Source organism: Oryctolagus cuniculus, chromosome 5 (genome assembly GCF_964237555.1).
Source record: "Oryctolagus cuniculus chromosome 5, mOryCun1.1, whole genome shotgun sequence".
NCBI classification, from domain to species: Eukaryota; Metazoa; Chordata; class Mammalia; order Lagomorpha; family Leporidae; genus Oryctolagus; species Oryctolagus cuniculus.
This window is the reverse complement of record NC_091436.1, coordinates 169,621,792-169,644,079: the sequence shown is the minus strand read 5'-3', so window position 1 is coordinate 169,644,079 and position 22,288 is coordinate 169,621,792.

Genomic DNA, 22,288 nt, shown 5'->3' with positions numbered 1-22,288 from the left:
CTCCGTTCTTTGGAAGCACCCTCATTTTAGAAGCATCTGTCCCAGGGTTCTTCGAAAAGTTCATGGCAATATGGAGTCCACAGCAAGTTTATTTCAGCACAAAATGTTTTGAAATCCATGCAGTTTCTTCACAGTGCATGTTTTCCATGAACTTTTTGTTTGAAGATTTATTTTATTTATTTGAAAGGCAGAGAGGGAGAAAGAGAGAAAGAGCTATCTTCCATCTGCTAGTTCACTCCCCAAATGGCCCCAATGGCCAGGGCTGGGCCAGGCTGAAGCCAGGAGCTTCCTCCAGGTCTCCCATGTGGGTGCAGGGGCCCAAGCACTGGGGGCATCCTCCACTGCTTTCCCAGGCCATAGTAGAGAGCTGTACCAGAAGTGGAGCAGCCAGGACTCGAACCAGGAGCCATACAGGACGCTGTGCTGCAGGTGGTGGCGTTACCCACTACACCACAGCGTCGGTCCCTCCATGAACTTTTCGAAGACCCCCTCATGTTGGTTTGCTGGAACTATTGTAACACACTGCGTGGTGCCAGATAGAAGTTTTCTTTGATTTTCTAGAGGGCAGAAGTCAGCTCAGGTGCTGTCAGATTTGGTTCCTTCTGAGGGCTTCTTGGGTTTTGCTGGCTACCTTTGGTGTCCTGGGCTGCTTGCTGTATGTCTACATCTCCCAGTGTCTCCTCTCTATAGGGACACCAATCACAGTGGATCGGGGTCTCCCGTAATGACCTCTGTAATGGCTTTGTCTCCCAAGAAGGCCACATTCTGGCATTCCAGAAGTTTGGACTTCAGCCCAAGAATTTTGGGGGAGGAGGGAGGACCCCAATGCAAGCCCTGGTAGTCCCAGCTGGAAACCTAAGATGCAGCTTTGTGTCCTGCAGCTCCCTGCTCCCTAACTCCCACCGTCAGCTGGGTCTCCTTGCATCTCTGCAAGTCCTTGCCTTGCCTCCACCTTCTTCTCTGCGTCAGGTGGCCTCTGCCCCTGACTCATCTCCGCTAGCCAGTCCTCTGCAAACTGCTGCAGCCCTAAGTCCAGGATAGACAGGGCTCCCCGCTACTTCTGAATTCAAGCCAGAAACCTCTGTGTGGCCCCAGAGCCCTCCCTGTCCCCCTGGCACATGGAAGCACCTGCGGAGGCCAGCAGGTTCTCAGGGACCCCATAGGGACCCTACGCGTCCACTGCTTCCAGGCCCCGGATGTGCTGCCTCCCTGGCCAGCCCGAGTCTTGCTTCTTCAGCAGCTCCTTGCCCGAGGCTTTCTGTCTTCTCACAGAATTTGAGCAGGGCCGTAGCCAGTAACGCACAGCTTAGTTCTTGACAGGTTTTGCTCTTATGCATGTGTGTGAGTGTATGTGAGTGTGTGTGTGTGAGTATTGTGTGAATGTGTGTGAGTGTGTGTGTGAGTGTGTATGAGTGTGTGTATGTGAATGAGTGTGTGAGTGTGTGGGGAAGGGTGTGCATGTGAGTGTGTGTGTGTGACCATGTGTGTGAGTGTGTGTGTGTGTGTGAATGTGTGAGTGTGTGTTTGAATGTGTGTGACTGTGAGTGTGTAAGTCCCTCCGAGCAGGCTGTGAGCAGGGTGAGGGCAGGGCCCTGCCTGGCACTCCATTGAGTCCTCCTCACCCACTGCACATCTGAGGTGGACACGAGTCGTGCACCTGTGACGATGAGCGGTGCCCAGGGGACCGACTTAACGACGGCCGGCGTGAAGGAGGATGCCAGGGGCCAGGGGGTTTTACTAACCGTCCCTTGTGTTGCTGCACCTGGATTTCCCCTCACCTGGGGCGACCAAGAGGCCACAGGAGTGTCCTCTAACTCCCTGGGGAGCAGAGAGAGAGGCACAGGGCCCCCACACCACCACACACACTGCCTCACGCCTCAGGACCCAGAGTTCTTTTCAGAGAAGTGCTGTATGCTTGACCTTGGTCTACACAGGAAGAGGGATTTGGGACTCCAAGAGGAAGGTGGGTGCACTCACTGGGGGCACACTCAGTGGGGAGCAGTCACTGGGGTACACTCACTCACTGGGGAGTAGTCACTGGGGGTACACTCACTGGAGAGCAGTCACTGGGGTACACTCACTGGGGAGTAGTTACTGGGGGTACACTCACTGGGAGCACTCACTGGGAGCACTCACCGGAGGATACACTCACTGGGGAGCACTCACTGGGAGCACTCACTGGGGTACACTCACTGGGAGCACTCACTGGAGGATACACTCACTGGGGAGCACTCACTGGGAGCACTCACTGGGGTACACTCACTGGGAGCACTCACTGGAGGATACACTCACTGGGGAGCACTCACTGGGAGCACTCACTGGGGTACACTCACTGGGGAGCACTCACTGGGGGTACACTCACTGGGGTACACTCACTGGGAGCACTCACTGGAGGATACACTCACTGGGGAGCACTCACTGGGGTACACTCACTGGGAGCACTCACTGGGGATACAGTCACTGGGGAGCACTCACTGGGTGAGACTCACTTGGGGTGCTTGGGAGCCCTGGATCATACCCAGCCTGTGGCCCTGGACAAAGAAAGGGGCCCATGTCTCTGGGCCCCTTTAAAGGGCAAGCATTTAATCCTACCCAGAGTTTAAGGCAGTGTGGGAAGATGGCTCAAGAACACTCTGGTGAGCGGATTTCCTGATTAGCAACAGGGATTGGAGGTCACAGCCCTCACGTGGGGCCTTTTCCACCTTGCTCTGCAGGGGGCAGATGCGACCTCACAACGGAAACACAACCAAGTCAGCAGGTGCTTTGGAGTTCTTGCAGGAAAGAAGACCTCTGGCCTCTCTCAGCTCGCAAATGGAGGCCCTGGACCATGTGACAGGGTGGGAGAAGCCCTTGGGAGCCTGTTGCCTCTGGAAACATTTAGGACACACATTTAGGGCTGTCTCTCGCTCAGAAGAGAAACTCGAGTTTGTGTTAGGAGTAGTCAACAGAGGCCGGAGGTCCAGGCCATCAGGACAAGTGGCCTAAAGACCAGTGTGGGAGGAGAGCCAGAGTTCAGACGGGTCACTTCTGCCCCAGGGACAGGCCTGGCCAGCACCAGCTACAGTGCGTGCAGGGCCCAGCACAAGACGGAAACGAGAGACTCCTTGTTCTAAACTGGTGACGAGCGTCAAGATAGTGACAGCACAGTGTGAAACTGATACGGGCGAGGCAGGCAGCTGGGTGGGATAGCTGAGCTGGTGGCACCTGCAAGCCACAAGCCCCTACCCCTGAGTGGTTCTGTGCTCTTCTACTTGTCCATCAGAACGCCCTGCCCAGGATTCCTCTGCTTCCTCCAGGACCTGAGAGGGTGCGGTTACCATGAGTTATGTATATGACGCTCCATCTGGAATTTTATGTAGGTTTCATAAAACTCCCAGGTGGCTGTGTGCCCGTAGAGGCACCCACCTCCTTATCCCACGGAAGGAGGTACTGGGACGTGCTCTCCCTCCTTCCCCTCCCACACCCCCTTCTCCTCTGGGCCCACTGTCCACTCATGATGGATCTTTGTGTGTGGCCACCCCTGGTCACGTGTGTGTTCACCTCCTCATCTTCTGAAGAAAGTTTCCCTTATACATGCCAGCCCTGGAATTCCTATCTTTGTGCACAGCAGGACCTGGAATAAAAATTAAACTCCACTTCCCCACAACCAAACCAGCCATGCGCCCTTCCAAGCACAGGGCCTTGTGTGATAGCCCAGGCCTGATGTCATGAAGCCGGCCCGGATCCAGCCCACAGGGAAGCCCGCTGTGCACTCTCCGCTGCTCTCGGGAGCCTGGCGCACAGACGGGCTTCCCTGGCACTGAGCCTGAGCTCCTGTGTGTCTCCAGGGGTGCCGGCAGCACCGTCCTCGCTGTGGAACCCTGCCTTCCTCCTGGGCGGTGACTCCATTGTGCTTACAGCACTGCATTAAGTGGCTTCCTTATCTGTGGTAGATGGAATGATTAAAATGTTCTTTAAGAAAAGGTTAACTTTGGAGTTCACTACTTGTGTGAAACCAATAAGTGCAACTCAGCATGAGCCTCCAACGAGCCCTGTAGTGTCAGGGCCAGCATCCCATACAGATGGCGGTTCAAGTCCCTGCTGCTCCAGCCGTTGCGGCCGTCTGGGGAGTAAACTAGAGGATGGAAGACTCTCTCTCTCTCTCTCTCTGTATCTCTTCCTTTCAAATAAATAAATATTTTAATAAAAAGTGTCAGGATAAGGATTTGCATGGAGAGGGAAGGAACAAATCCTCTGGGAGGAGGGAGAGACAGAGCCAGAGATTCAAGGTTGGGATGTGTCTGACTGTGCTTGGGTCGACAAGGGTAAGTGGAGAATCTTTGGGAGGAAATACTGATTGAGTACATTAACGTCAGTGTTCCCGCACAGACGAGGGATGCTGCCATGTGTGTGGACGTGGGGATGGACAGAGTGTGATGCCTGGAATTTAGGAGCGATGGTGGGACCATGGCGTCACCGTGTGTGCACCTGGCTTAGCTTCAAACCCCAGCACTGCCGCCTTGCAGTGTGGTGCCCTTGACAGGCCTTGCTGTCTTGAACTGCAAAATGGGAGTAATAACAGTACCCATAGTTTTAAGGGTTGTGCACACGACGGTGCTTAGGTACCTGGGATACCAAGAACTTCCCAAACGTCACATCATTATTTGGGGCTAAATTGCAATCACAGCAGCACTTGACTGTCTAAGCTAGCTCTGGAGGTGGGAGGATAACTCAGGACGTCAGTAATTGCTACCTTGTGAATTTTGAGAAGAGTGGCACCTGGGGGCATTCCCACTGACAAACCACTCCTACACACAGGGCCCAATTTCCCTACCCGAGGCAACCAGTCTTCCAGATCCCCCGCCACTCAGAGGAGCACCTTGCACGTTTCAGACAGTAACTTCCCTAGTGCACATCTGCTGGGTTTTCCTTCCTCTCTCTCTTCTTTGTTTCCTTTTTCTCCTCTTCACTTTAAACCTCTTCAGCATATTAATAAGGCTGAGAAAATTTCCCCAGTCCTTTTTAGCTGCGACGTGATTCAGCATGGTTCTGTTCATTCTTTTCTTCTGGATACGTGGGTTTTCGTGACATTTTTAGGGACCCAGTTCTGCATGTTTGTCCTGTGTGACTTTCTGTGGTACCGGAAATTGCCTCTATGATTAATTGTAGTGTTGCTATTTTTTTCTAAAGCCACAGTCACATTAAGGAACATTTGTCATTTACTTGATATCTTTGGGGTACTTTTTTGTGGCTTAATATCTGAAAGCCAGAATTCAGAGGAACTGTAATTCTCATAAGAACAGTGAGTTGAATGTTGTGATAATATGTTCAAGACCACGAAGCAACTGAGAGTGAAAATTGAAACTGGATTTCCAAAACCAGATTCCAGTAAATTCAAGAGAGTCCAGCTTTTTCGTTAGGGCTGGATTTTAGCTCAGATATAATCAGAAACCACACTATCCTTCTGTGGTATCTGCGGGAGATCCCTCCCTACGCCAGCCTGTCACTCTTGTAGTAGCATTTGTGAAAGTAACCGAACAGCATAAGCAGAGGACATTGGTTACTGTGTATTGACACCGCGGACAATGGTTACTGTGTATTGACACCGCGGACAATGGTTACTGTGTGTTGTTCAGTTGTTCTCTTCAGTAAGGCTGGAAATGATCTGAATGAGAAGTAACACGGAAAATAAAAGGTAATTGCTCCCAGAAACATGAAGAGGGACGACGACTTAGCGAACAATAAGGGATTATCATCAACGTTGTGCAGGATTAAGGTGAAGTCGCAGCATAATGAGATATAAGGAGAGAGGTGCCAAAACCGATGTAAATAATGTCTGAAATATTTTAGAAGCACTAAAATAAATAGAGAAGAACAAAGCTGGGAGACCCACAATCTTGATTTCAAAGAGTACTACAAAGCTACAGTAATTAAGACCGTGAGTCATTCACCTAAAGATAGAAAAAGTGTCCAGGAATAGACTTACCCAAACGTGATCAACCAACTTTCAACACAGGTGCTAAAACAATTCTATGGAGAAAAGAGAGGCTTTTCAACACATGACACAGAGACGATTAAACATTCATAAGAAAAATGATGAGCCTTTACTGGTACCTCATGCCTGCTATCAGAATGACTCAAAATGGACCATAGACCTACAGGTAAAACATGAGCTATAAAAGTGCTAGAAGAGGGGCCGGTGCTGTATAGTAGGCTAAGCCTCCACCTGCAGTGCTGGCATCCCAGATGGGCTCCAGGTTGTGTCCCGGCTGCTCCTCTTCCAATCCAGTTATCTGCTGATGGCCTGGGAAAGCAGTGGAGGATGGCTCAAGTGCTTGGGTTCCTGCATCCTCATGGGAGACCCGGATGAAGCTCCACCTGGCTCCTGGCTTCGGATGGGCCTAGCTCCAGCCGTTGCGGCCACTTGGGGAGTGAACCAGGGGATGGAAGACCTGCCTCTCCCTCTCTGTCCCTAACTTTATCTCTCAAATAAATAATATTTTAAAAGAGAAATTGGTAGAAGAAAATACAACTGTTAGTATTTTGGTTATATCTTGGAATATTCTATTTATAGAAAATTACATCATTCTACTTATGCTGCCTCTGTAACTAACCATCTGTCAACTAATGTTTCACCATTAACATTTTTTCCAAGATTTCTCCTGCCTCTCCACTGACTCTGCAAGGCCATCCTCTAGGCTGTAATACAGAGAAAAGTTGTAGGGCAAGGGAATCAGGAAGAACTTGGGGTCTCGAAGTGGCAGACAGAAACAGACTGAGGGCCCGACCCATCAGTCCCATTGGGTGGCCTTGGAATGAAGACGGTTGATCCAGAGTCTGCCCTGACACACCTCACAGCTGTGCTGGAAAGTCACCGAGCTCACGTGGGATCCTGAAAAGAAAACAGAGAAGGAGAGCCGTGCTTCGTGAGTCACCTGCTGCGGCACGAGGGCCAGGAGCTTTCTGACATCAAGGGGGTTTGTCTTTTTTTCCTTTGACCTCGTCACATATGTTTTCCAGAACCACAACACCCGGTAGCATCTGGATCTGTGCCTATTGATGTCTGATTTAAGAAAACCCCAAAACCACAAAAGTTGTAATAAACAAAGGTGTTTTGAATTCACCCTATAGGTTTATTATCACATAGAAGAATCACGTCCTGGGTGTAGGTGGGTAGACACTGGCGAATTCATTATAGGAAATGGTCACATGACTTCCGCCTGGAGGAGCTGTGGGGGAGGGATGCTTTGACCTGGGTTCAGCAGACACTGAAACACATTTAGGCACCCTTGACCAAGAACTGCTGGTGTTGAGTCAGACCCGTTCTGCTCCTCTGCGTGGTCCTGAGGCATCACTCGATCTGTCGAGCAGATTCTGGTCTTTGTCTTGGTTTCTTTATCCGAACATAAGTTTGATTTCATGAGAACAGGAGCTAGGCTGCATCTGTTGCATCTACTCCTCTATTCCAAGTCAAGTGCCTGGCATTTCACAGGTATGGGATTTTTAAAAAGCACTTAGTGACAGTGAGTTAAACTCCCTGGATGGATAATGGATGGATTGAGAGGCTTGGTGGATAAGATAGATGGATGGATGGAATGATGAAATGGGTAGATAGGATGGATGGACAGACAGACGGACGGACAGGTAGAAGGAGGCATGAGTGGATGGATGGGTGATAAGACAGAGAAGTGGAAGGGTCACTAGGTGGATGGGTGAGTGGGTAGATGTATAAGATCTTTTTCTTTGTCCCACAGTTCAGTCTGTTGCATTGTTGAAGTGATGAGTCCAGGCATTAGACTTTACTTATATAATGCTTGCTCTTAGTTGTGAGAGGAACCAGGTTATACACCCCCTTAATTATCTCTGTTCCTTGTAGAACTCCCCAAATCTCCCACTAAAAAAAATAACTAAAAAATGGGCCAAGTCCTGCAGGATCCTCCAACTCAGCTTCATTGGTCTTCTACGTCATCTTCATTTGTCCGTTGGGGTCCTGTGTGAGTGTGTGTGCCAACCACATTGCAACCCTTAGTAGCAGCTCCACCCACTCCAGCTCCACTGTGAGGCCCCACCACCAACTCACCCCAGGGGACCAGGCAGGCAACTGTCTGCCTCACAGCCCTGGGCTTACCTCCCTCTGTGACTGCCCATTTGCTTCCTTTGTCATAGAGAAGAGTTTATAAAGAATTCTATTCAAGGGCACTTTAATATCAATCACGTTATTACAGGAATAAAACACGAGATAAGGCTCTTATTGGGTGTGTTAAATAGTTGCCATCACACAAGGCTTTCACTAGCATCTTAGCAGAGCCCCGAGAAGCCTGGCCACATTTCTGCCATCGAAAGAGTCCGCATCATCAGGCACAGATACTTGAGAGGTGCTGTGTTTGGTACAATTCAATGAAAGTGCACTGAGGGCTGAATGTGCAAGCCAGTGTGCATTATTTGATCAAAGAGGAAAACTCAGTGACTAAAGAACACAAACAAAGCAAAATAGGAGCGTGAACCCCAAACCCTCCTAGTCCAAAGGCCAGGAGTGTCTTTTTATTTGCTTCCAAGTACAGGGTCCTCTAGCAGCTCTGAAGTTTGTCTCTGTATAGAAGAGGGAAGTTCAAAAATACAAAAAGTAATGGTATCACATGGGAGCCTGACATGTAGATCAGATACACTGGAGCCACGTTAAACCCCCCCACCCCCACCCTGGGGAGGTTAACTTGGGCAGCAGTTGCAATATCTGAAATGCACTTGTGAATTCAGGTGTCAACAACACGTGGGCTCCATCTTGAAAAGTAGGTGTAACCGTGAAGCCTCACTTTCTTTCTTTCTTTCTCAGCCAGAGTTAGTGAGAGAGAGAGAGAGAGAGATCTTCCTTTTTCCGTTGGTTCACCCCCCCAAGTGGCGGCTACGCTGATCCGAAGCCAGGAGCTAGGTACTTCCTCCTGGTCTCCCATGCGGGTGCAGGGCCCAAGGACCTGGGCCATCCTCCACTGCACTCCCTGGCCACAGCAGAGAGCTGGACTGGAAGAGGAGCAAGCGGGACAGAATCCAGCGCCCCAACTGGGACTAGAACCCTGGGTGCCGGCGCCGCAGGCAGAGGATTAGCCTAGTGAGCTGTGGCGCCAGTCATTAAGCCTCACTTTCACTCGAAATCCATTTACTCCTGCTGAACGCTCAGCGCTAACAGGTGTGATGCTCCTGCTTTCTAGATGACAACTAATGAGATAATTAGGAGGGAGAGAAAGCTAGCTACGAAAGAGGGAAACTCTAAATTAGGAAAACAGGACGGCTGAAAGTGAGGAACTACATACAAACTATTTTAAAAGCTAAGGCGTAAGAACTCAAAAGGTAGAGCAGTCCAAAACAATTTATCATTAAAGCAACCATGTTTACACCTTCACGGCTTCTCAAAGTAGCACTATTACCACACAGCATCCTTGAAACATTGCCCAGTTTCCTCATGTGTGGTTTTCTCCTTCTTTGGAGCCCTGAATAATTTCTTTTAAGATATAATGATAGAATTCATTTTTTTCTTTAAGGGCCGATGACCTCCATCATACATATACAGTATTTGAAACTTTCACAGGAGAAAACAATTCTTGAGTTAGTACCTTTTAAAAAAAATTGCATGACAGCCGAGTAGCAATTCTGATGCCATGGGTCCACAGCTGGCAGTGTTCTCTGAGTTGCTGGTCTGGGTCAGGCTCAGGTCCACTGGGTGGAGATTGAATCTGCCCTAAGACGGATGCCGTTGCCTGATTTCCTACGGAAGTGAGGGGCACTTGGAAACATGGAGAACCACAGGCCGTGATCTTTGTGTGAAAGCACGGAGGGCTGGCACGTGCCTTGGGAAGGCCGGAAGAGAGCCGATTGGCCACAAGAGCAGGTGCAGGGAATTCTTCACTTGGAGCACCTGTTCTTTATCAGGCTCCTGAGTGCAGATCTGACTCCGCTGTATCCCCAGCCACTCACTGCAGCCGGGATGGCACGTGGTGAGTAAAACAGAGGTGCTTCAGAAAGTTCCTGAAAAACGGAACTAAAAGCTTAGTTGATACTGTGCCATGCACCATCTACGTGGGGTCCAAGAGGGAGCAGCCCTGGTCCTGATCGGGCCACCACCCTGGCAGTACCGGCTGATAAGCATTTTCACAACCGCTCTGGCCACTGAGTGACTCTTGCGTGACGCGGGGACCACCGCCTCACCCCTTCTGTCGCTACTCTTTCCCCACCACTCTAAGCTGTCGCCTGTCTTACAGCTGGCCTCGTCCCCTTCCTCCTGTCTGAGCTGACCGGCCCTTATTCCCTCACGTGTCCAGGAGTCCCTCTGTGCCCAGCCCCTCCTGCCGGCATGGGCGTCTTGGGGCCTCCGTGCTTATGCCACCCGTGACACTCTAGAGAGCAGGCTCACAGCTTCCTCACCTCTCCACCTGGAGCACACTGCCTGCCACCCCTGAGCAGGTGGTCCCCTGTTCTAGGATGGCTGGAGATGCCTTCTGCCCCAGGCAGTTGAAATGAACCAGCTCAAGGCCCTCGGGCTCTGGCCCGCCCCACCCCTGCTGTGATGCGACTGCAGTCCTCCCTGCACTGTCCATTCAACTCTTTATGGTCCTTCTCCTTATTACTCCAGGGGTGGGGGGTGGGGCACAACTTAACTGTCAGCTCCTCATTCAAATCTAGAATCGGAAACTTTAATGTTGTTGTTGTGAGATTTCCCTTTTCCCCACAAAACACCTCTGTGGTCTACACAAAAGCCCACGGAAGGAAGAGCCCGGAGTGGCCTGAGCTGTGGGAGGCTGCTGGCTGCACAGCGCCCCTCGCTGTCCCCCGGGGAGACAGCCCCCTCCCCTCCACCCACCGGCCCTGCCCTCCCCCTACACGCTGCCCCGCATTCCCAGTTCCCCTCAGCGCCCTCTCTGCTCTTCTCCCCTTGCCTGCAACCCACTATGTCTGAAAACAAAACTCATTGCCTTCCCACTCAAGACATCACCTCCGCTTCCGCCAGCCTCAGGCAGCAGCGTCTCTGCTGTTCCCAGCTCCGATCTGTGAGTCATCCGCCTCCCGAGCTTCCTTCTCCTGCTGTGACTCCTCACTGGGTCACAGGCTCGCTGGAGCCTTTCTGCGCGGCATCTCTCAGACTGGTCCTTCCCTCTCTCACTTCCCTGGCCACAGTCCACGCCCAGCTCTTCTTGACTCCAGGTGGGTCCTGGAGGGCGATGGCTATGGGCAAGACAGAGCTCAGGGGCCCCCGCAGGAAGTGCTCCTGCTTGCCGTGCTCTGGGTTCACCTAGGTTGAACTTGATGGGACACTGGAGTGTCCCCTTGTCTGTCTTTCACCCGTGGGGTCCTCTGGGCAGCATCGGTGCTCCCTGCCCCATTCCTCTTGCGGTACCACACCCTGACCCCCAGCTGGGCACACGGTGGCTGCCTCGTGACCCTTTGTGCTGTGGATGTGTGCCTGCAGACACAGGGAGCAGAGATAAGACGGTGGGTGGGTGGAGGAATTGATCTAGGATAGTCTGTTTCAGGTTCCATCCCCTCTCCCCAGCTGACCCAAGAGGCCTCAACTTCTGGAAACTCTCATATAAGCTACAGGATCCCCTCTCAGAAATATGAATAAGCGTGCAAAATAATGACTGAGGTCAAGGCCATGAGGCTCCGGGGGCCTGCCTGTCGTCTCCAAGCCAGGAAGGCACTGCCTGCTCCTTGCACCCAGCTCCGCACCTCACTGTCACAGCAAACCTGAAACAGTCCCAGGCGGCAGACGGCACTGCGGTGGAGGGCGGGCGCACGCTCCCCAGGAGGACCCACGAGGCTCAGGGAGCTGGAAGCTTCCCGTTGCCTGGGGACGGCACATCACCCACGTGACGCCTTCCTCCCGTGTCGGGTTAAACAAGCCACTGCCCTGGCAAAGCCCAGCACACACGCTCGTGCATCGTAAATAATGCTTGGTACTGATAAGCAACGATGTGACTGATGTGTGCATTCACTCGACTCTATATCATCATTTTACTTGGTAAAAGTATTTTCTAACTAAAAGAAGTTTACTGCAGAACAGTATGCTGTGGTGAAGGCTTGCTGCAGCAGTTAAGCGGACAGCCAGGGCCGGCGCTGTGGCGGCCTTTCTATCCACAGTTAGGCTCTGAGATCCCGTGGGTGAGACTTATTTTTCTGTAGGCTTGAGCACAAAGTCAGTGTGGTGGGAACACACATTGACCATGCAGTTCCTGGAAGCACAGAATGAAAAGTTGCTGAAATTTACTGCCTTCTCTCTCTCTCTTTTTAAGTTGTTTAATTTATTTGAGAGATACAGTGACAGAGAGAGATATTTCATCTGCTGATCCAGTCCCCCGGTGACCACAGTTGCCGGGGTGGGCCAGGCCAAAGCCAGGAGCCAAGAGCTCCAGCTGGGTCTCCTGCGTGGGTGGCAGGAGATCAAGAACCTGTGCCATCTTCTGCGGCTTTCCCAGGTGCATTAGCACAAAGCTAGGTTGGGAGCAGAACAGCCTGGCGCTGGGATATGGGATGCTCGTGTGGCGAGCAGTGGCTTCACCTGCTGCACCACAACCCCGGCCCCTCCTGCCTCCTCTTAATGATGTCAGGATCCCAGAGCAGGGCAGTCTTGTTTAAACGGAAAAGGGAAGTTCTAGAATTTCCCCAGAACTTAAATCCTTCTTGTTGCAAGGAATATCCCTGTACTGAAACTCAGCTATTGGCTTGGCTCACCTGGTCCTTTGAAATAGATGTAAGTTAAGATTTGCCTCAACCCCATCCCACACACAGAGGGAAAATCAGTGTTCCCCAGCCAGGGGCACTCTGGGAACTTAGATGTGCAAATGTCACTCCTGATTCCCGGCACCTGCTCTGAGGTCATCCTCTCATTCACCCCCAACACGCGTGCCCCGAGGAACCCCACCTGGCCTGGGGCTCCTTGCCCCAGGATCCCTAGAATGCTCTACATAGGCATTGGATGTGTAGAAGTCCTTACTGAACGTCTGCATAGAGCTGAAAATTAAGTACCAGAAAGCCACCTTTACTTATCATCTATCAATCATCTAACACCTGCCTATCATCCATCTATCTACCTACCTGTGTATTGATGAGCATGGTTTTGGGGAGGGTAAGAGTGAAGGAGGGAGCGAAGTTAGGTGGGAAGTATCATTATGCTCTTAAGACTGGTGCCGCAGGCAGAGGATTAGCCTATTGAGCCACGGCACCGGCACCCCAGGTTCTAGTGCTGGTTGGGGCACTGGATTCTGTCCCGGTTGCCCCTCTTCCAGGCCAGCTCTCTGCTATGGCCCGGGAGGGCAGTGGAGGATGGCCCAAGTGCTTGGGCCCTGCACCCCATGGGAGACCAGGAGAAGCACCTGGCTCCTGGCTTCGGATCAGCGCGATGCGCCGGCTGCAGCGCGCCAGCCGTGCAGGCCATTGGAGAGTGAATCAACGGCAAAAGGAAGACCTTTCTCTCTCTCTCTCTCTCTCTCTCTCTCTCTCACTGTCCACTCTGCCTGTCAAAGAAAAAAAAAAGACTGTAAATATGAACTTTGTTCCATTTATGTACATTTAAAAAATAACATTAAACAAAGGGCCTTCTGCCATCTCAGCCCAGGAGTTCCTCGCTGCAGGCGGTGGCCTCCTGTGTGTAACTGCTCCGCTGCAGGCCCCACCCCAGTCTCCCACTGTGCACCTCTGCAGAGCAGCCAGCCAGTGCCTCCGGCTGCACCCAAGCCAGCTGCTGGTCTGGCCCTGAACAAAGGCCCTTCTGGCCGTGAAAGAGACTCTGGCGAGTTTGGCTCCCGCCGCTCCACACAGAGCTGAGTCCTGGTGACCTGGGTCCAGAACGTGAACTGTGAGCCGTCAGCCAAGACAGGGGCAGAGCACAGTGGAAGAGAAAGGGCCTGGGCCAGCGGGCACACAGGTGCCTGGGGGAGGTGAGAAGGCGGCCGACGTGTCTCGGCTTCCAACCGGCTCTGCCGCCTGGCTGTGTACCAGCCAAGTGATCTTCCTGACCAAACCGTGGAGGGCTGGGGATACTGCACAAGCTACACGTGTGACGATCCAGCCGCTGGGCCACGAGAGTCCCTCCGTAAGAGGCTGCAGGCCCGGGCAGAAGTGAGTTCTTACACACGTACCTGGGGGTGGAGTGGGTGTCTCGCTTTGGCACTGGAGAAATGAGAAACACTGCTTTGGGCAAGCAGTGCCCGCTCTTGCTGATAGATAGTTCTACCAAGTACCCATTCTGATTTGGTACTATATAAATTAGGGAAAGAGTCTTTTTTAAAGACAGTGGAGGGGCCAGCACTGTGGTGCAGTAGGTTAGTCCTCCGCCTGTGGCACCAGCATCCCATATGGGCGCTGATTGGAGTCCTGGCTGCTCCACTTCTGATCCAGCTCTCTGCTGTGGCCTGGGAAAGCAGTGGAAGATGGCCCAAGTCCTTGGGCCCCTGCACCTGCATGGGAGACCGGGAAGAAGCTCTTGGCTCCTGGTTGTGTTTCAGTCTAGCTAAGGCCATTGTGGCCATTTGGGGAGGGAAACAGCGGATGCAAGACCTTTTTCTGTCTCCCCCTCTCTCTGTCTGCAACTCTGCCTTTCAGATAAATAAATAAAACTTAAAAAGAAAAAAAAAAAAGGAGGGTGGACCGTGTTATCTCACTGTGAGAAATGATTACTGGGACTATTTCTTTCTTTCTTTTTTTAAGATTTATTTTATTTACTTGAAAGACAGAGTCACAGAGAGAGGTAGAGACAGAGAGAGAGGTCTTCCATCTGCTGGTTCGCTCCCCAAATGGCTGCAATGGTCGAACCTGTGCCGATCCGAAGCCAGGAGCCTCCTCCAGGTCTTCCCACGTGGGTGCAGGGGCGCAAGGACTTGGGCCATCTTCTACTGCCTTACCAGGCCATAGCAGAGAGCTGGATTGGAAGTGAGCAGCCGGGACTCAAACCGGTGCCCGTATGGGATGGCGGTGCTTCAGGCCAGGGCTTTAACCCGCTGTGCCACAGCACAGGCCCCTACTGTGACTGTTTCAATGCATCCCCTGCTGCCCAGCAAAGGACCTCCAGGGAGACACCGGGGTCAGTTTGGCCCCAGAGCAAGCCTCTTCCCATCTTTCAGGGTCTAACCCTCTCCCCCTCGCCCCAGGGAGTATCAAGTTCGTGCTCTGAGTCTGTATGGAACTCAGAGGTTTGCCGAGTCCTTCTGACCTTGCAAGGCCGTGGAGTTCCTGGGCAAATGTTCAGAGGGCGGTGCCTGCCACCAGGCCCGGCCTGGCTGCCTGGGGTCCGGGCTGCACAGGGCAGAGAGCAGACGCGGGAGCTGCTCCCTCCAGGGGAAGAAAGAAAGGCGGGGGTAGGTTCCCCGTTTCTCTGGGACCCCAAAGTAAATGTCCCCCAGGGCTTATGGAAATCATTTGGAATGTGTGTCTTACATAGAGGCATTTCTTAAGGTTCCTTTTTAGAATATAATCTTTAAAACGTCTCGTGAGTGCCACAGGTGCAAGCGTTTGCAAATATAGAAAAATCAAAGCGTTTAAAGCCGTTTGCTGTGGAGCAGAACCGCGGCTCCACCGTCCACACTGGCTCTCGGAGCTCCTGTTCTGCAGACCACACGCCACTTTGCCTGACGCTGTCTGCGTCGGCAGTGCCGTGAGCAGGATTTCCAGACGCTGGTCGGATCCAGCTCCCTGCTCATGCGTCTGGGAAGGCAGCAGAGGATGCCTGAGAGCTTGGGCCCCTGCACCAATGTGGGAGACCCGGATGGGGTTCCGGGCTCCTGACTTCAGCCTGGCCCAGCATTGTCTCTTGTGGCCATGTGGGAAGTGAACCAGCAGATGGAAGATTGATCTCTCTCACTGTCACCTGTCATTCAAATTAATAAATAAATATACTTTAAACAAAAACACAAGGTATCTAATGATGGGTAACAGAAGAATTTGGCTGGCAATTCTGGTGCCTGGAGGGGCCAGACAGCTTGGGACGGGTGCGGGCCCACTGGCTGCATCTCAGCCTGGCGGAGAAGCAGGAAGGGGACCACTCGGGTGCAAAGGGCCAGCCCGTGGGGCAGCCCTGCTTTCTAACAGCTGCTCCCTGGAGAACTCACCTGAACCTTCCAGAAGGGCTCCAATCCCTCCCTGGGGCGCTGCCCCGTTATCTGATCAGCTCCCTGTAAGCCCCGCCTCTTACAGGCCCCGCCTCCTCAGCACCATCACAGGGGCCAACCACAGGAGCACCCTCAGGTCCGTTTCCTGGGTGGGAAGAGAATCCCAGAGGCAAGGTAATTTGCCCCAGGTGGCACCGATGGGAAGCCCGATGTCCCCTCGTAATGTGAGGGTGGGCAGTGCGTCCTCCCCAGCGCTTCGGTCTTCTCTGGGCCTAAACCTGCAATGCATTCCTTAGAAGAGCAGGTGTGCTCGGAGAGTGTGGTTACGTTGGCAGCTCCCTAGGAAGTAAAAAGGGGAGCTGCTGGGTTCTAGAGAGAGACCAGGTTCTCTTATAAAGGGAGCACACCTGGCTGCCAAAGAGCGCGTCCCACAGCCCCTGGGCCCAGGAGGCTCCCGCCACTCCCCATCTGCTCACCGCACTCTCCTCCTGTCAATCACTGTGCCTCCTGTCCATCACCCTGGGATCCCTCTGTAACATGAGAACAACTGTGAGAGACTTGAGTCTTGACTGTTGCCAGCTCTTTCTCCATGACTCACATGTCCGAGTTTGAACCAGGAAGAACCCGGGCTGGGGACCTGTGTGGGACAGGAGGGGCTGATGCTGCTGAAAGCTAGGAGGTGTCCCATGGATGTCGGCGGAGGCCGGGGTTCCGATGCCTGTGAGCCGCTGAGGCGCAGAGCTGGGCGCACAGGCCCTGCCCAGGCTGTGACTGGGCCATCAGAGGGCTGTGACTGCCCAGCAGAGGGGAGCTGGCGACTTGGAGAGCACAGAGAGAGAAGAGAAGGGAGGTTCTTTCCTGCCTTAGAATGGAGCCTTTCTCCGTGGCAGGGGAATCACGCAAGCGACCACCTGGTAAACAGCCACATGGGGGACCAATCCTCAGATAATATTGAGATGGGTAAAAAGAGAAAGGGAAGGAGATCTCACAGATCATGAAACCAGGCCATAAATAATGAAAGTACCAGTTACCCCCCTAGGAGTATCTGTTTCTAACTGACTTTTTGGTGCAGGTGGGGGAAGGGCTGGGTAAAAGCCAAGCCAGCAACAGCAAAGCAGCGATGGCCCCGTGTGAGTTGCAGTGAACAGTACGCGTCCTTTCCACGTTTCACAGGCAGTGGGGTGAGCGCCACCGAGGCGCCCCGTCCTTGATGCTTGCTGAGTGGCTCTATTCCTTCGTCATCCTCAGCTCAAGGAAGCCCAGAGCCCTGCAGACGTCCGGGCTCCCACAGAGGCTGGGGCTGTCCTGGGGGTGGCAGTGGGAGGGCTCCTGGAGCTCACCGTCTCCCCGAGGTGTCCTGTCTTACTCTGTCCTTGTCCCTGTCCTCCACACAGGCCAAATGTGGAAGTCCCCACTTGTATGACCCCTATACCTCAAAAGTGCTTGAGGTGATCCGTGTATTGCAAAAGGGGTGAGCAGGCCCCACGCTGCACAGCTCAGAGGCCAACATGGACACCCCCCCATCTCCTGGGGGTCCTGTCCACAGCCCCCTCCTTTGCCAGCACCTCTTCTGTCCACCTCTGCACCAGCCTCACCCACTCGCTTCCCTGCTTGGATCCCCATTCAGCCCCACCCTCAGCCTCCCAGGCCTCCCTCTACTCCAGCCTCCCTCTGCGGATCAGAAACCCAAAGCTGGGGCAGGCCTTGTGTGTAGCAGGTTAAGCAGTGGCTTGGGACACCCACATCCCGTATCAGCAGAATGCCTGGAATCCAGCCCTGCCTCCAGCCCATGTGCCTGGGAGATAGTGAGTGATGGCTCAAGTACCTGGACCCCTGCCACCCACGTGGGAGACCCGGATGGAGTTCCTGGCTCCTGAGAGTGAACCAGCAGGTGGAAGACCTCTCTATCTTTCTCTGTCTCACCCTCTCCCTCTGTCGTTCTGTCTTTCAGATAAACTTTCTAAAATGCATAAATAAGCATTTTTAAAAACACAGTAATGTCCCTGGTAAGACAGATGGTATTACCTTTTGGCAAGACAGAAAGACTTGCAAATCCTTTTTTATTATTATTATTTATTTATTTATTTGACAGGCAGAGTAGACAGTGAGAGACACAGAGAGAAAGGTCTTCCTTTGCCGTTGGTTCACCCTCCAATGGCCGCCGCAGCTGGCACACCGCACTGATCCGAAGTCAGGAGCCAGGTGCTTCTCCTGGTCTCCCATGGGGTGCAGGGCCCAAGCACCTGGGCCATCCTCCACTGCACTCCCTGGCCACAGCAGAGAGCTGGCCTGGAAGGGGGCAACCAGGACAGAATCCGGTGCCCCGACCGGGACTAGAACCCGGTGTGCTGGCGCCGCAAGGCGGAGGATTAGCCTACTGAGCCTCGGCGCTGGCCTTTGCAAATCCTTTGAACATCTCTGGTTTGGCTTTTCCCTCTCCCTCTCCCTCTCCCGCCCCAGCCTCTCTGAGTGTCTGGAGAAGGTACATCCTCCAGCCTCTTCTCCATCCATCTGCGCCCGTGTGGCTGGTCCTGGGGTTGTACCCGCTACTTGGCGACCCCCACCGTGCTCTTCCATTCTCTCACATAGCGGAGTGATTGCTGAGGACGGGCGGGCATTGTGGCTCCCGCCAGACAGCACTCAGCATTGTCCATCCGAGGACAGGAAGCCTGGGCAGCAGGAGAGCGTGGAAGGGGGTGGAAGAGGTTTTATTTCATAGTGAAATCTAAGAGGAAGCTGCCTCGAGTTATCATGGCAACTATGATTCTGAAAAATGTTCTCCGCTTAGGCAGGTTTCATAATTCAGTTGTTTTCTTAATAGAAAACGGTCCTGCTCTAATTAGTCAGAGCACAAGGTGGTATCTGTCACTTTCACTCACGTGCTGGGCCCCTCCGTGCCTCTCACTTCTCATTGTGTCCCACTGAGCATTTATTAAGTGCATGAATGAATGAGTTTGTGATACAGGGACTCCTCTGTGGCTTCTCCTGGTTTTGTTCTTTTTTAAAAAAGATTGATTGATTTAAAAGTCAGCATTACAGAGAGAGTCCATCTGCTGACTGACTCCCCAAATGGCCAGAATGACCAGGGCCAAGCCAGGCTGAAGCCAGGAACCAGGAGCTGCTTCCAGATCTCCCACATGGGTGGCAGGGGCCCAAACGCCTGGGCCATCCTCTGCTGCCTTTCCCAGACCATTAGCAGGGAGCTGGATAGGAAGTGGAGCAGCTGAGATGCAAACCGGAGTCCATATGGGATGCAGGCGCCACAAGGGGCAGCTGACCTACTGCTCCACAATGCCGGCTCCCCTAGGTTTGCTTTTAAGTGACCCTGGCACTTGGGAAGTGGCACTGGTCAGCTGGGTGCTGTGCGTCTCTTCCTCTGCCTGTCTTGGAGGGGATCACTGTCTTTCAGACTGCAGCAGGATGCGGGGCTGCTGGGTCCTAATTTGGGGAACTCCCCAGGCAGAAGAGTCCAGGATGCCCTTCACCAGAACCACGTGGCGGACCTGTGGACCCTCAGCTCCTCAGGACACTGTCAATGAAAGGCCAGGAGGCCAGCACTCTAGGCTGCCCTTCCGGCCTGGTCTCCCAGCTGCTGCACGCTGGGCACTTGGCGCGTGTGCATCCTCCAAACAAGCCTTCTCCCACGCAGGGCACGGGGCGCGTGGCTGCTCACAGCACACAAGGCCTTCTTGGTGCCAGGCTGCCTCCTCCTGAGCCCCTCCCTCAGCCCCCTAGGACCGCTGAGTTGAGAGCCAGGGCTCCCCAGATGCGCACACTCCTGAGTCACCCGTGCCCCGGCTGCCCTGAGAGCCAGTGCTGCGGCTGATTTCCCAGCCACCCGAGGTTTTCTGTCTTCTGAGAAACAGTTCTCAGAAAGATGAGTGAATAGGGGAGTGTAAAGTGGGGCAGCCGCTCTGGAAAACAGGTTGGAGTTTCCTCAGAAAGTTAGGGCGGGGCTCCTTCCTCTGGAATCTCCAGATTTACCCTGAGAAGGCAAGGGAGCGCTTCCAGAGCTCACAGCTTGTCCTGAAAACCTTCCCTGCCCCACCCTACAGGCCAGACAGGACCCGGAATTGTGAATGAGGTCTTTTGATGGTTTTTGTCGCTGCCTGGTATCTGAATGCCAATCTAATCGTCAATTTGTTTTTTGTTTGTTTTTTTTGCCTTCGAAATTGTACTTAAAAAGCCCACTGCCACCAGTCCTTATGGGTTTTCCTCTTTTGGAAGCTTCCCCTCCAAGCCGCCTTTCATTCTAATAAATAACTTTTAAATCTCTTTGCCATCCACTTGGAAATTCTTATTCCATGTAAGACAAAGAATCGAGGCAACAATAATTTCTCTGCGGCCGGTTTCCCATAACAGTGGCTTTAGCTGTCTGTGTCATAATGCCAGCCCCCAAAACAAAATGTTTAAAAGCGTCCATCTATAGTTAAGTAATAGAAGAAATGACAAGGTACAGGAAATAGATAATACTTTTAGAAGCCAGAGAACAGATAGACAAGCAGAAATTGACTTAGCAGTCCAGAGAAAGTTAAATATCCGCAGCAGGAAAGGCCAAAAGCAAATCAGTGTGTGCTCTTGTACCCCAGAAAGACTGAGACCTGCAGATGGAAGTTGCCTCTAAAGACAACCGAGAGTGGGCGGGGGTGGCAGCCTATCTCTGCAGAACTTTGAGGTATATTTCTGCCACAAGTATCTGAAATTATCTCTACTTTTTCTATCATGTGCATCAAAATTTTTCCGGATTCTATGTATTATCCCATTCTAAAACCACTTGGAGATTTTTCGCTATATGTTAGAGCAGCACACCAATTTCTGTTATGAAAATATTATGTTATCAAAACCATATAAAAACAAAAATAAAACCCACCCCTCCCCAATTAGGGCACGTGTTTGGCCAAGTGGTTAAGATGCATTCTCCGTGTGCCTGCGGTCAATTCCCAGCCCCAGCTCCCAAGTCCAGCTTCCTGCTGATGCAGACCCCAGGCGGGAGGCAGCAGGGGTGGTTCAGGTGATTGGGTCCCTGCCACCCACCTGGGAGACCTGGAGTGAGCTGTTGGTTCCCTCCTTTGGCTCCAGCCCAGTCTCCGTAGCAGTGGGCATGGGAGAAGTAAACCCCAGGTGAGAACTCTCTCTCTCTCTCTCTCTCTCTCTCCCTCTCTCAGCAAAAATAAGCAGAATTGCCCTGTGATCCAGCTATTCCACTTTCTGATATTATACAAAAAACTTGAAAGCAGAGCCCAGGAGAGCTTTGGACTGTCATGTCTATAGCGTTGTTCGTTAAGAGTCAAAATGTAGATCAGTCCAATTGTCCACAGGCGGATGAATGGAGAGATAAAACGCAACGTCTTTGTGCCATGGAATATTATTCAGCCTTAAAAAGGAAGGAATTTCTGTCCCGTGTTACGACACAGCTGAACTTTGAAGACATTACACTAAGTGAATCAGCCCGTCACAGGGGACGAATGCTGTGTGAGTCCACTTTTATGAGGCAGGTAGAGCAGTCAAACTCACGGAGCAGCAGGCAGAATGAAGGCTGTCAGGGCCTGGGAGGGAACGGGGAGTTAGTGTTCAGTGGGTGCAGGAGTGCAGTTTGGGAAAATGGAAACATGGAGTTGATGGTGGTGATGGTTGTGCAACCCAGTGAAAGGACTTGGTGCCACTGAACTGTCAAAAATGGTTAAAGAAGTAAATGTTATGTCTCACCACAACTTACAAATAAGCACAGGGTGTGTGCCCAACACACAGTTAAGAGGCTGCCTGGGATGCCAAATGCTTGCACTCGGGTTCCCGTCACTCGTCTTGAAGGAAGCGGTCCGCAGGGATAGGAAGCAGTTTTCTCCGGGAAAGGACAAGGGAGCAGAACCCCATCTCTCCAGCACGGTACTCAGCCTCTCCGGGCCTGAGTCTTCAGCCACAATAAGGTACTTTATTTCCCATCTCGTGAAAACACTCTAGGAAGGTCCCTCAGCCTGCACCCTCCTCAAGGGGAGGCAGCGTGTGAACACTCACACACAGGGCCGTCCTGGCCGTCCTGAGTCAGGGCCCCACGCCGGCTGTCTCCGAGTACCTGCGGTAGCAGCCTGAGTGTGCGGGCCTATCCTGTTTGTGTGCTCTGGAAGCATTTGTGCTGACCCAGTAGGCATGTGAGCCAAGGTCAGCAGGCCTCACGTAACCCTGAACAGCAGCGGAAGATCCCAAGTGCGGATGCTGCAGACAGA